This window comes from Gossypium hirsutum, chromosome A05 (genome assembly GCF_007990345.1).
Source record: "Gossypium hirsutum isolate 1008001.06 chromosome A05, Gossypium_hirsutum_v2.1, whole genome shotgun sequence".
In the NCBI taxonomy this organism is placed as follows: Eukaryota; Viridiplantae; Streptophyta; class Magnoliopsida; order Malvales; family Malvaceae; genus Gossypium; species Gossypium hirsutum.
The window spans coordinates 104,185,045-104,200,136 of NC_053428.1; the positions used below are offsets into that span (position 1 = coordinate 104,185,045).

At 36.9% G+C, this 15,092-nt stretch overlaps 1 non-coding gene across 1 annotated transcript; it reads right to left on the reverse strand.

The window, feature by feature from the left end:
- Positions 1-7,959: 7,959 nt before the first annotated feature.
- Positions 7,960-8,066, reverse strand: LOC121229735 (small nucleolar RNA R71). The gene has a single exon (XR_005927690.1). It is a non-coding gene; the product is annotated as a small nucleolar RNA R71 (small nucleolar RNA).
- Between the last annotated feature and the right edge of the window lie 7,026 nt (positions 8,067-15,092).

Here is a 15,092-nt window from a genome sequence, read left to right on the forward strand (position 1 = left end):
TAGGATAAAACCCGATAGTTTTAATTAATTTTAAATCTGTAGGGGAATGGGGTTCTGATAAATTGGGCTTTTTAGGAATTATTTGTGAAAAATGGATCACAAGGAAGCAAGTGGTAAAGTGGCATGTGACGCCACTGGGAAGGATGTTAGTGGCGTGTGGAAGCTTGGGGAGGACCCAGGTTCAAGTCACAATACAGCAAATTAAGTGATTAATTTTTATGTACAGGAAAGGGAAGTAATGGAACTGAAATAAAAGTCTGTCAGGAAGAGTTTAAGAAGGTAAGGGGATTGAATAAGGATAAAGATAAGGGAGGAAATCTAGGAGCTGATCAAGGAGCAAGAGGTGGCCTACCAAGGGACTCTAGCATGGGAAATTCGGCTAGGTATTGTAGTAGTGGGAAATTCGGCATTTGGGGTGTGTTGTGCCGAAATTCTGATCATCTTTTCTTCTCCTCTTTTCTTTATTTTTTTTCTCCATCTACTTTCTCCTCTTCCTTCTCCATAGCCGAACCCTTCTATCTCTTTACTCTTCATCACATCCTTAATCTTTTTATTTTTAGCCTTATAAGCCGAACATCATAAAAAGCCAAAATCCCGAAAGCTTATTCTTTTTGTGCTGATTTCTTATAACCAAAACCACATCTCTTCCCTTCATCATTTGTGGCCGATTCACCAACCCTTTAAAACCTCAATTTCTGACGACAAGACCATAGCAAAACCCTCTTGTTTTACCTTTCTAAACACAAGTTGCAAAAAAATCGAAAAAACCCCACATTAAAAGGGACTTGGCCGAATACTGAAGTCACTGAAATATCGACTTTTGTTATCATCTGAGGGCTTAGATCTACATCGAGATCGAGTGGGAAACTCATTGGAATCAGTCACTAAGGAATCGGTGGTAAGTCTTCGCCAAAACTTAGTCTTCTTACATATTTTAGGAAAAGCCGAAATCCCTAAAAGTTAGAGAGGTTGTCGATTTAGACTTGTAACCCTGAGGGGTCGTAATAACTATTTTGTTTTGGTAATAGCGTGATTTAGAGGCAGTTGATCAAGGGCTTGGACAGGTGGAACGATCGGATCTTTGGAGTTAACCATTTTCGGCAGTAAGGTAAGAGCAATAAGGGTTTTTGGCATGTTTGGCCGAATGTGGTAAGGGACTAGGTACTCAATTGTATTTTTTATATTTGGAGTAATAGTAAGTGATTCAATTGTAGGCAGTTCGGGTGTAGATCTCGACGAGGAAATCCCGAAAATAGGTGTGTATCTGACACTCTTCCATAGGCTAGATCGGCGAAAGTCGAAATGCCGAAATGCCGAAAAATTGGTATTTTGGGCACTTGCGAGTGTGTGAATGCTCGTAAGATGTATGGGTAATTATTACTGGTAATCGAAAGTGATAAAACTGTAGTATGCGCAATTTCGTGCGTTTGATATTTTGGGCTTAATGGGCCAAAACTAGGTTAATGGGCCAACGGGCCCAATTCGGTAAGAACGATCAGTAAGTGTTTCTGGGTAAACGTAATGGCTACGATATGCATGAAAACCTTAGAAATAGTTAGATTTACTAGAATACCCCTATGTATGCAAAATTACCATTATACCCCTATGTGTGCAAAATGACCTTTATACCCCTAGGGTTAATTTTGTCTGAAAAGCATGATGAATTAAATCTGTATGATGTATGCCATGAATGAATATTTGTTGCATGGGGACATGGGTTATATTATGGAGGAAGCGTCCTGGTGGCTATGCCACAAATTATCTGTTCTGGTGGCCCTGCCACATATATCTGTTCTGGTGACACTGCCATAAAATATCTGTATCTGGTGACTCTGTCACATTTTCTGTATCTAGCAGCCATGCTGCATATTTCTGTGGCATGTAGCGGTTGGGTGGGTCGAGTAGTCTCCCCACATGGTGAAAGGATGGTATGGGGGTGTATGTGGTTGGATATGGTTGGGTTTCTGCATAAGCATGATATATCTGTTCTGGTCTGTTCTGGGCCTACGGGCTTTATTCTGATATCTGTTCTGGGCTGAGGCCAACTTATTCTGTTTCTGTGGTTTGAACTGATTTAGGCTATGGTTGGGTTGAATTACACACTGAGTTTTCCAAAACTCACCCCTTATTTTCACCCTCGCAGGTAATCCTCAACCATAGTGGGCTTGGAGCTGTGAGGGATTTGGACTGGCCACATGTTTCTACGAACCTGGTTTCTTTCTGGTGAACTGGACATCCTTTTAATTTCATTTATGGTTTTGGGTTTTAAGTGTAATATGGCCTTTTAATTATTTTTTATGGTTTTGTTTTACTTTTATTATTTTATTTTATTATGATGAAGAAAACTATGATAACTAAGGAAAATGGATTAGCTTTAGGACGCATTTTCAAAAACATCAAGGGATTTCAAAATAACACGATTACAAGTAAGACTTCCGCTAAGCAAACGTTTTCAAACTTAATCATTTTCTTAAGATAGATATAACCAGATGGTTTTCTTAAAATTAGATGAGTCGTTAAGGTGTGGCAATGGTGGTGTGCATGTCTAGGATTGGATCCGAAGGGAGCTTGGTACTTAAGCAGTCTGACGGACTCACCTCCTCTTCTTCCTAGTTTCCTACCTGGTGCACAGCTTCTATTCACTTTAACCTGCTTTAGAAAGTATCTTTTACAACCCCAACTAAGTTTTCTAAATTAAGTAATACGGAATGTTTTGAACGCATCAATGTGGCACACCGGATCCGGTCATATCGTCTAGGCCGGGTTTGGGGTGTTATAGTAGGAAAATGAAGTGATTTATTCGATGAAGAAAATGGAAGGAATATGAGGCAATTTGATCTTCAAATTAGATTTCTCTAAGGTGTATGATTGTGTTTCTTGGGATTTCTTGGAATTAGTTTTTCGCAAGATGTGATTTGGCAAACAATGGATTGGATGGTCAATAGAATGTGTTTCAACGACGAGAGCGACTGTTCTCGTAAATGGATTGTCTAAAAATGAGTTTAGTTTTGGTAAAGGTCTTCAACAAGGAGATCCTTTATCTCCATTCCTATTCATTTTAGTGACAGAAGTATTACATTTTTTTATGGACAAAGCTGGGGTGATGGGAATAATTGAAGAAATTTAAGAAGTTATTCAAGGTCAAACAATTTTGAACCTACAATTTACGGATGACACTATATTGTTCTTGAAGGCAGATGAGAAGGTGGCGGAAAATATGAAATTCATTCTTTGATGTTTTGAGATTTCTTTAGGCTTAAGTATCAACTTCAAAAAATCGTGTATTGTGGGGTTTGGTGTGAACGAGGAATTTTTATATCGTATGGTAGCTATTTGTAAGTATAAGATAGGGGCACTACCATTTAGGTATTTAGGAATTCCATTAGGAGCGGATCCGATGAGAGCAGCAACTTGGGATGTTATTGTTGAGAGATTTAGAAAGAAATTTTCGGGTTGGAAATGTAGAACTCTATCGTGGGCTGTCAGGATAGTATTGATTAATCCAATATTATCTACCTTGCCTATTTACTTCATGTCCATATTTCAAGCGTTGACGACGGTAATAAAAAAGATTGATAAAATAAGGAGAAACTTTTTGTGGGGAAGTTTTGATGGCAAAAGGAAAATGGAAAAAGTATGCTGGAATCAAATTTGCAGACCAAAGGAAAAATGAAGAGTCATTGAGGTGAATCTCGCGATTAAGAACAAATCATTGTTGGCAAAATGGAGATGGCATTTAGCAGTTGAAAAAGAGGCGTTATGGCATAAAGTTATATTAGCAAAGTATGGCCCCAGTGTGCAACATTGGCAATTTATGTCGTCTGTTTGGAGAGGGATTGTTGAGAACTCGATAGAAGCTAAAGTAGCTAAATGAATAGGGAATAAAGATTTTAGATGGAAGATTGGGAACGGAAAGTCAACGATGTTTTAGGTGGATATATAATGTAATAGCTCGTTTTTAGTTAAATCAGAACGGTGGTTTCGGAACCACAAATCCGAGGTCAAAATATTTATTTTATTATTATTTTAATGTCTACAACATGATAGTATGATTGTGTAAAAATTTCGTTAAGAAATTTTACAGTTTGGATTTTCAACTTGATAAAAATGACTAAATCTCATAAAGTGTAAAAGTTGATTTCTATTGGTTAAAGGTGTCTAACAGCTATGGAACTTTAAAATAGAGGTTCTTATGTTGTAATTAGACCATTGTCATTATGAGTGAACAAAGAGGGTCATTAATTAGGTGATTTTAATGGTTTAATGTTAAGGTTAAAAATGTAATTTAACAAAATAAACTAACTAAAATAATTAAAAACAAAATCATCATCTTTATTGTTTCCATCTTCCACCGGAAATTAAATTAGGAAACACCTTGAATGAAGCTTGAAGTTTCGGCTATAGTTCATCCTTGCATGTAAGTACAATTTTGCTCGGTTTTTAATGATTTCTATGTTTTTAGAGTTGTTGTAGCTTAATCTAGGTAGCCCAGGGACTAATTTGCAAAACTGTTAAAGGTCTAGGGTTTTACCATTGATGAATATGTGTGTATTTTGATGTTTGATGATAGAAAATGAATGGTTGTTGTTAGATAAACAACATTTGTTAAGTGATTTTTGATAAAATTGTCAATTAGAAATTAAATTGAGAAATGTGAAAATTATGTGGTAAATGTGTGAAATAATGAAATCTGTGGGCTGTTAAGAGCATAGATGAAATTCGGCTAGCATGGGTGTGGACTCAATTTCATGAATTTGCATTTTTATGAGCTAGGGACTAAATTGTAAAGATGTTTAAATATAAGGGGTAAAAGTGTAAAATTTCCATAATATGAAATTTTGGATTAAATTGAATAGAATGTATTTTGATGAGTTAAATTTGATTATATAGATCAAAAAAACAACGTACGGATCTAGATCAGGAGGAAAATAATGTATTAGATTAGTCGATCCTATTTCGCTGTTTTTGTGATCGAGGTTAGTTTGTATGTTAATAAGCATTAATATAATTGTGTTTTAAATGCTTTATAATTGTATTGTTAATGATTGCGACTTTACGGAAATGTTCAACGAAGATTTGGCAATGTGAAATACCGGGTGAACCTTAGGAATAGATAGGATACAAATGACATGTCATTAAGGGTTATTATGTTTTGGGTGTTGGTTTGTACGTTCTATGTGTTGTGGATTCTCATCAGCTTGTGTGAGCAGCACCATATAGCTACGTCTTGACTGTCAGCTTGTATGAGTAGACCCGGTGATAGCTTGAGACGAGCATTTGCATATGAGATATGAGATTGAGATGGTTTCGACCATGTATTGGCACTTAGGGTGCGAGATTCTTGTGTATCCGATATTATTCCAAATGGTTCAATGGGTATGTCAATGATATGAAAGAGTATCAGATTGATACGTATCGGTACAGGTATGTACGTAAACCATGTAAGCGTTGGATCCATGAAATTGAGGAGTTCAGCGATTTGCTATGTGAATGAACATATATATTAGCCTTGTGATTATATGGAATTGCAGTATATTATGTTTATATTACCTAAATTGTGAATGAATTGTAAGTTGTACTTATTAGCAATACGAGCTTACTAAGTTTTATAGCTTACTCTATTTACTTTTCCGTGTTTTATAGTGATTTCAAAGATTGCTCAGATTGGGAGTTGTCGGAAATCTCATCACACTATCCAGCTATCATTTTGGTACTTTTTAACTTGTGTACTTGGTTATATGGCATGTATAGGAGTTGTGATTAATATAGCCTATATATTAGTAATGTATTTAGCCAATTGATTTGGCTTGTAAATAAATGGTGAATGTTTTGGTTATGTGTATAGCCATGTGATTTGGCTTGTTTTGATATATTTGGTTATGTATATATATATGTGTAATTGGCCTTTTGATAAACCATAATTTATACATATTTTTACCCCAATGCTTGGCATAATTATGGATGATTTATTATAAGATTTAGTGAATTTAATGCTTCTAATCCTTTAATTTCATGTTTTATACTCAGGAGAGCTTAGGATAGCAAAAAGAGCAAGAAATGGGCCAAAAAGGGACAAATTGGGCATGATTCAGTGTTTCACACGGCCTAGGCAGTTCCACATGAGTCATCCACACTCCCGTGTTAGAAACACGGGTAAACCACATGTCCGTACGTCATGTCCGTGTCAATAATAAACGAAGTCAGAATTGCACACGGACGTGGCACACGACCGTGTCCCTGTTGAGCCCAAGTCTAATTCTACTCAGAAAATATCACTTTTGAGGGTTTTGAAGCATTCTAATGCCTATATAAACACCCAAAAAGAGGGAAAAAAAAGGACACGAAGAGTTGAAGGTAGAAAATACTTAAGGACAGCCATCAGAATCACCTCAGAGGCAGGATCTACATCAAGACTGAAGATTTTCCATCCAATTTCCTAGAAGTTCTTTGGGTTTCTTTATGTTTTGTTGTTTTCCAAACTTTGAGATTTTTTCCATTATTATTATGATCTAAACTCCCTAAATACCTAAGGGAGATAAAACCTAAGACGAATTTTATTATTAATTGAGTTATATGATAAATACTTGTTCTTATTCTTAATTGTGAATTTGACTCTTGCTTTAATATTCCAGGATATTAATTTAGGTTTTTGATGTGCTTATTTAGTGGAGCAAAAGTCCCTGTTTAAAAGTAGATCATTCATAATTAAGCGGAGTTGCATGCAATCCTAGAGATAGGATGACATAAATCTGCCGAATTAGAGTCAAATCTAATAAAGGAATCCATAGATCGAGTTAATGCAACAATAGGGGTTTTAATTAGAAAGAGATTTCAATTAATCAACCTAGAGTCAGTTGTTTTTAGTCTCGAGAGAGATATTAACATAAATCATGGATTTCTACGGATTAAGTCAAGTGAATAAATCGTCTAATTCAAAGTTAATAAGTGAAGTCTAGGTGGATTCTTCCTTGCGTACTGTCTTCTCCATTGGTTTTCAAAAAAGTATTTTTCAACTTTAATCTCTGTCGAAATCTTAGTTTATTAGATAATTAGTTTTAAATAAAACATTCTCTTAAATTTTAGGCTAGATAATAAAAAGATAGTAATTACTAGTACTTTTAGTCATCGTGGATACTATATTTCCGGTCTCACCATAACTATACTACTGTTCGATAGGTGCGCTTGCCTTAAGTCAATTTTTTAGTTAGTTTCACGACCAGCAAGTTTTTGGCACTGTTTTCGAGGACTAAAATATTAGGAACGCTTAATTTTTATTACTTTAGCCATTTTTATTTTTATTGCAATTTAATTTAATTTTTAATTTTTCTTGAATTACTAAATTTTCTTTTATTTACTTCTGGCAGGTTTTTATAGTTTATGACTAGAAGAAACTCATCAGGACTTCTACTTTTCGACAGTGAGATCGAAAGCACAGCTTGCAGAAAGCGAAGAGAAATAAGGCGAAGCCTACAATACATAGAGAAAGGGCAAGAGGACGATATTCACACCACAACCGAAGAGATGGCTGAAAATCAGAATAATCCGCTACCTCCTGTGGTTGCTGCAAATCCAGTAAATTAGAATCCTGCTCCTCGTACTATGTATGATTATGCTAAACCTACTTTAACCGAAACTGAATCAAGTATAGTTAAGCCTGCTGTTGCTGCAAATAATTTTGAACTGGAACCTAACACAATTCAAATGATACAACAGTTTGTTCAGTTTGATGGTTTGCAGGATGAAGATCTGAACACTCATTTAGCAAATTTTCTAGAATTCTGCAACACTTTTAATATCAATGGCGTTTCTAACGATGCCATTCGCCTTCGGTTGTTTCTATTCTAATTGAGGAATAAAGTTAAACAGTGGTTAAACTCGTTACCACGAGGGTCAATCACTACTTGGGAACAGATAACCGAAAAATTTTTACTAAAATATTATCCACCGGCTAAAATGACTAAACTAAGGAATGATATTTCTTCTTTTGTGCAGATGGATTTGGAAACACTCTACGATGCATGGGAGAGATACAAGGATCTATTGAGAAGGTGCCCTCACCATGAGTTACCTCTTTACCCTCACCATGGGTTCCCTCGACGAGACGAATGATTGACGCAGCTGCTGGTGGGACTATTAACAATAAGACACCTAAAGAGGCTTATGAGTTTATAGAAGAGATGTCACTGAATAATTATCAATGGCAAGTCATGAGGACAAAGCCGACGAAAGCAGCCGGTGTTTTTAACATCGATTCAGTTACTATGCTTTCTAATCAGATAGAACTTTTGAATAGAAAAATTGATGGTTTACTCGGTTCTTCACAGGTTCATCCAGTAATGCAGTGTGATGCAAGTGGAGGTGGAATTAGCAATTTAGACTATCCATCCTACGGCCCTAACATGGAAAATGAGCAAATGAACTTTATGGGTAATAATCCTCGACCTCAAAATAATCCTTATAGTAACACTTACAATGCAGGTAGGAAGGAACCACCCAAATTTCTCATGAGGAAGCCAAGGAAATTAAAGACCACCACCCTCTCCAGGCTTCCAACAACAACCTTACCAGCCAGAGAAAAATTCGAACCTTGAGGAGATGATGACAAAATTTATCTTAGTAGCAGAGACTCGCTTTCAGAATACTGAACTGCACTTAAAAATCAGTAAGCATCAATTCAAGGGCTCAAGAATCAAATAGGACAGCTGACTAAGATGATTTCTGAGAGACTGATGCTTGATATTCGTGACAGGTTTTAAAAATTTATAAATAAATCATTCTTGAGACTAACTTAGTATCACGATTAAGGCAATTGTACCTATCGAACAGTAGTATAGTTCAGCAAGACCGGATTGTCAAACCCAAAGGAACTATGAGTACTATTATTTACTTCCTTTTTATTATCTAACCTAAAAATTAAGAGGTTTGGTTATCTAAACTAATTACTAACTAAGAATGCACAGAAAGAAAACTTGGGAAAATACTTTTAGGAAAATTCGATTGATTAAGACAATACCTAAGGACGAATCCACCTAGACTTCACTTGTTATTTGATTTGAATCAGTCGATTTATTCATTTGACTTGATCCGTAGAAATCCCTAAGTTATATTATTATCTCTCTTGAGACTAATAAAGTCTAACCTTAGGTTGAATAATTGAAATCTCTTTCTAATTAACACCTTAGAATTGCATTAACTCGATCTATGGATTCCCTTATTAGGTTTCACTCTAATCCGACAAAATCTTGTCACCTTATCTCTAGGCACGCAATCAACTCCACTTAATTATGACAATTTTACTCTTAGATAGGGTCTATTCCTCCTCTGAATAAGAGCGTTAACTTGAATCAATATCCTGAAATATTAAAACAAGAATTAAGAACACATAATTAAGAACAAGTCAAATATTTATCATACAATTCAGATAATAATAACAAGATTTGTCTTAGGTTTCATCCCCCATAGGTATTTAGGGGGTTTAGTTCATAATTGTAAAAGAAAACATCTCAAAAGCATAAAGATAACAAAACATAAGAAAACCCAAAACTTCTGAAGGAATTTGAAGGGAGATCTTCAGTCTTAATGATGAATCCGGCTACTGAGATGGATCAATTGGATTTCCTTGAGTAATTTCTTGCTTCCTACTTCGCGTCCCCCCTTCTAAGTGCCTCTTCAGGTGTTTAAATAGGCTTTTGAATGCCTAAGAGCCCTAGAAGATGGCCTTTTCCAAATAGGACTCAACTTGGGCTCGGCAGGGACACGCCTGTGTGACACGCCCGTGTGTGATTACTCCAGCTCGTGGTCAAGGCTGTTGAATAGGCACGAGCGTGTGGTCTACCTGTGTAAGTCGTGCTTCGATCCTGCCAAAGGGACACGACCGTGTGACACGCCTGTGTGAGGAAGTCCAGGCCATGTTGTTTTCTTATATTGGCCCGTTTTTCTCCATTTTTGGCCCGTTTCTCGGTCCTTTTACTCTCCTATGCTCACCTAAGTGTAAAACATGAAATTAAAGGATTAGGACCATCAAATTCACCAAATATAAGGAGAAATCATCCATAAAATGTGCTAAGCATGGGATAAAAATATGTATAAATTGCGGTTTATCAGAGACGACCAGGGAGCCTACCTAGTAATACCGAACCCAATCCAAAAGAGCATGTGAAAGCAGTTACATTAAGGAGTGGGAAGGTGTTAGCTAAATCTGAAAAGAAGCTGCAACCAGAACCTGGTAGAAAAGAAGGTGAGGAGAAAGAACCCGAAAATAATGAAAAACAAGTGTTGAGGCAATATAAACCACCAATCTCATACCCAGTAAAGTTGAAGAAAGACCACATGGATGCACAATTCGTTAAATTTCTCAAACTTTTTAAACAATTACATATTAATTTACCTTTTGTTGAAGCTATCTCGCAGATGGCTACATATGCAAAATTTTTAAAGGAGCTTCTAACAAATAAAAGGAAGTTTGAAGACTTGTCTACAGTGGAACTTAACGAGGAATGCTCGGCCATACTCCAAAATAAACTACCAACCGAACTGAAAGATCTAGTAAGTTTTATTATTCCCTGCTTAATTGGTAGTTTGAATGTTGAGAAGGCACTAGCTGATTTAGGCGCTAGCATTAATTTGATGCCATATAAAATGTTCAAGCAACTTGGTCTTGGGGAACCGAAACCCACTAGGATGAGTATTCAACTAGCTGATAGATCTGTAAAATATCCTAGGGGTATTATAGAGGACGTATTTGTAAAAGTAGATAAATTTATATTTTCTATTGATTTTGCCGTGCTTGACATGGATAAGGATGTTGAGGTGCCTTTAATTTTAGGTCGTCTATTTTAAGCCACTTCTAGGGCTGTTATTGATGTGGGTGATGGTAAACTTGTGCTTAGAGTAGGTGACGAAGAGATTATTTTTAAAATTTATGATGCCATGAGATTTTCTAGGAAATAGGATGACTCATGTTATTTTATTGACTTTATTGATCATGCTACTCAAGACTCTTTATAGGAAATCGTACATAAGGACACGTTGGAACTGTGTCTTGCCCAAGGAGAGGAGGTAAATGATGATGATTCTGTGGTTGGTAAGATAAAAGCTGAACTAAATTCCAATGAGCCTTCACCGAGACAAAAGAACTACGAGGGTTTTGAGGTAAACAATGAATTAAAATTAAAACCCTATATTGAAGAACGCCTAAGTTGGAATTAAAGAAACTACCAGATCACTTAGAATATGCATTTCTTGGAAATAATTCTACATTACCAGTGATTATTGCTTCAGATTTATAGCCAACCGAAAAAGGCGAGTTACTCCAAGTATTAAAGGAGCACAAAAGAGCCATAACTTGGAAAATTTCTGACATAAGAGGGATCAACCCTTCTTTTTACACATACAAAATTTTAATAGAAGATGAATACAAACCATGTGTGCAAGCTCAAAGAAGATTGAATCCTAACATGAAAGAAGTCGTAAAAGCTGAGATAATTAAACTTCTAGATGCTGGAATTATTTATCCTATTTCTGACAGTTCTTAGGTGAGTCCTGTGCAGGCTGTTCCTAAGAAAGGAGGCATGACTATTATGGCCAATGAAAAGAATGAATTAATTCCAACGCAAATAGTCATAGGATGGATAGTTTGTATTGACTACAGGAAGTTGAACGATACCACAAGGAAAGATTACTTTCCCTTACCATTCATTGATCAGTTGTTAGAAAGATTGTCTGGGCATATGTATGCTTTCTAGATGGACTCTCTGGTTATTTCCAAATCCCAATAGCTCTAGAGCACCAAGAGAAAATGACATTTACATGTCCATACGGTACGTTTTCTTATCAACGAATGCTTTTTTGATTATGTAATGCTCCTGCTACTTTCCAGCGATACATGTTAGCCATCTTTGATGAACTTGTGGAAGACATAATGGAGGTATTTATGGATGATTTCTGGTATTCGGTAACTCTTTCCATCTTTGCCTTAAAAATTTAAAACGAGTTTTAATTAGATGTGAGGAAACAAATCTTGTACTGAATTGGAAAAAATGTCACTTCATGGTTCGTGAAGGAATTGTGTTAGGCCATTAAATTTCTAGTAAGGAAATAGAGGTTGATAAAGAAAAAGATGAAACTATTGAGAAACTACCTCCCCCTAATTCAGTTAAGTCTATTCGTAGTTTTTTAGGTTATGCTGGATTTTATAGAAGATTTATTAAAGACTTTTCTAAAATAGTTAAGCCTTTAACGAATTTTCTAGAGAAAGATATACCTTTCAATTCCAGTCAAGAGTGTTTAGAAGCATTTAATACTCCTAAAAATAAATTAATTAATACTCCAATTGTAGTTGCACCTGATTGGAATTTACCATTTGAGCTAATGTATGATGCGAGTGATTTTACAGTAGGTGCGGTTCTTGGACAACGGAAAGACAAGCACTTCCAACCGATCTATTATGCTAGTAAAACTTTGACAGGTGCTCAAGAAAATTATACAATGACCGAGAAAGAGTTGTTGGCTTTGGTTTTTGCATTCGATAAATTTAGACCATATTTTATATTATCTAAAGTTGTCATTTACACTGACCATTCAGCTCTTCGATACCTCCTTACTAAACAGATGCAAAACCTCGACTAATAAGATGGATTTTATTGTTGCAGGAATTCGATTTAGAAATTCAAGATAAGAAAGGAGCAGAAAATCTTGCAGCAGATCATCTATCCAGATTAGAAAACCCACATCTCAATGAACTGAATGAATAGGAGATAAATGACTCATTCCCTAAAGAACAAGTTTTTGCTATCTCTGACTCTGAGGAACCTTGGTTTGCAGACATTGCAAATTATTTAGCCTCTAATATTATACCAAAAGGGTCGACACATCAGTAAAATAAGCGATTCTTCACTGATGTGAAAAACTATTTTTGGGAAGAACCTTTTCTTTTTCGTATATGTGCAGATCAAGTAATTCAAAGATGCGTTACAAAGACAGAAGCGATTAAAATTTTGGAGCATTGCCACTCAAGACCGACTGAGGGACATTACAGTGGAACCAGGACCGCACATAAAACACTTGAATCAGGTTTTTACTGGCCCACACTATTCAAAAAAGCCAACAGGTATGTTGCTATTTGCGATAAATGCCAACAAACAAGTAATATTTCTAAACGTTATGAAATACCCCAAACGTACTTGCTCTCATGTGAAATATTTGATGTATGGGGTATTGATTTCATGGGTCCATTCCCTAGCTCATTTGGGAATAAATACATATTAGTAGCCATTGATTATATGTCTAAATGGGTGAAAGCCCAAGCCTTACCTACTAATGAAGCTAGAGTAGTGGTGAAGTTCCTTAAGAAACTTTTCTGTCGATTTGGAACACCTAATGTAATCATCAGTGATAGGGGCACTTATTTCTGCAATACTCAATTTGATAAAACTCTTAAGAAATATAGAGTTTACCAAAGAATAGCTACCCCTTACTATCCTCAAACTAATGGACAAGTCAAAGTCACTAACCGAGAACTTAAATGCATTCTAGAAACGACTGTAGAGTCAAATAAGAAGGATTGGGTAAAGAAAATAGATGATGCTTTATGGGCCTATAGAACTGCTTTTAAGATCCCCATAGGAACATCCCCTTACAGACTTGTTTATGGGAAGAGTTGTCATTTACCGTTATAATTGGAACATAAAGCATTCTGGGCTATAAAATTTCTAAACTTTGATCCCAAACTCACAGGTGAAAGGAGATTGGCGCAGCTGAACGAGTTAGATGAATGGCGAGCTAATGCCTATGAGAATTCACGAATATACAAGGAAGCAACAAAGCGTCGCCATGATGCTCGTTTAAAGCAAAACAAGCAATTTGAAGTTAGAGATCTTGTCCTATTATACAACTCAATGCTCAAATTGTTCCCTGGGAAGCTTAAATCACGATGGTCAGGTCCATTCGTAATCCAAACTGTCTTTCCATATGGTACAGTATAGGTAAGTCACCCAACCCAAGATACTTTCAAGGTAGATGGACATCGGCTTAAACTTTATAATGGTGAGGATTTCAAAGATAAAGGAGAGGAGCTACGGCTCCGCGAAACTGAATAAACATACCTACCAAGTAAAGTCAAGCTTAGACTCTAAATAAGTGCTTCTCAGGGAGGCAACCCGAGCACTAAACCCACTAAATAACTTAGTTGTTTTTCCTTTTGCTTTATAATCTGATTGTAGGTATTTTTGCCACACACGGCCTAGCACACGGGCATGCTTTAGGCCATAGGCTCTCCACGGGCAGGAGACACGAGCGTGACCCTGGCCGTGCTAAAATAGGACAAACATTTTTTCGAAGATAGAGTGACACACGGGCTGTGATAAATAGCCACGACTATGCGATACGGCCGTGTGCACCACACGGTTAAGGGACACGGGCGTGTCCTAGACTGTGGTAAAACTGCACCTTAATTTTCAAAAAAGATCAGCAGAGACACAGCCTACAATAAATCACCATGACCGTACGAGGTGGCCGTGGGAGTCACACGGGCGTGCTTGGGGATGTGTGAGAACTTGCCCAAAAATTAAAATGATAAACGAAGTCAAAATAGAACACGAGAGTAGGCTACGGTCGTGCTTAAAGGCCATGTGCAATCCTGATTAATAGACACGGGCGTGTTGGAATGAACACGGGCGTGGGAGAAACGAAAGGGAGCACTACATGGCCGTGTGATGTGGCCGTGTGGGTCATACGGCTGAGACACACGGGCGTGTTCGCTGGCCATGTGCGATTTTGACTTGAAACATCAACCCATAAGCATAAGCCATGAAAACGGGTGTGGAGAACCTAACACGAGAGTGGAAGAAACGAACGAAAGTGTACACGACCGTGCGCCGCAGCCATACGTACCACACGGCCTGGGAACATGGGCGTGTCGAAGGGCCCGTGTGCGAACCTAACTACGATTTCACGAAAAACATGGGCTAAGACCATACCACACGGGCGTGGGCCACGACCGTGTAGCCCAAAACAGGGCTTACATGACCGTGGCCCCCTTTTTTTTTATTTTCCTCTAACCCTAATTTCTTCCTATCTCCCTTCACTATTTATCA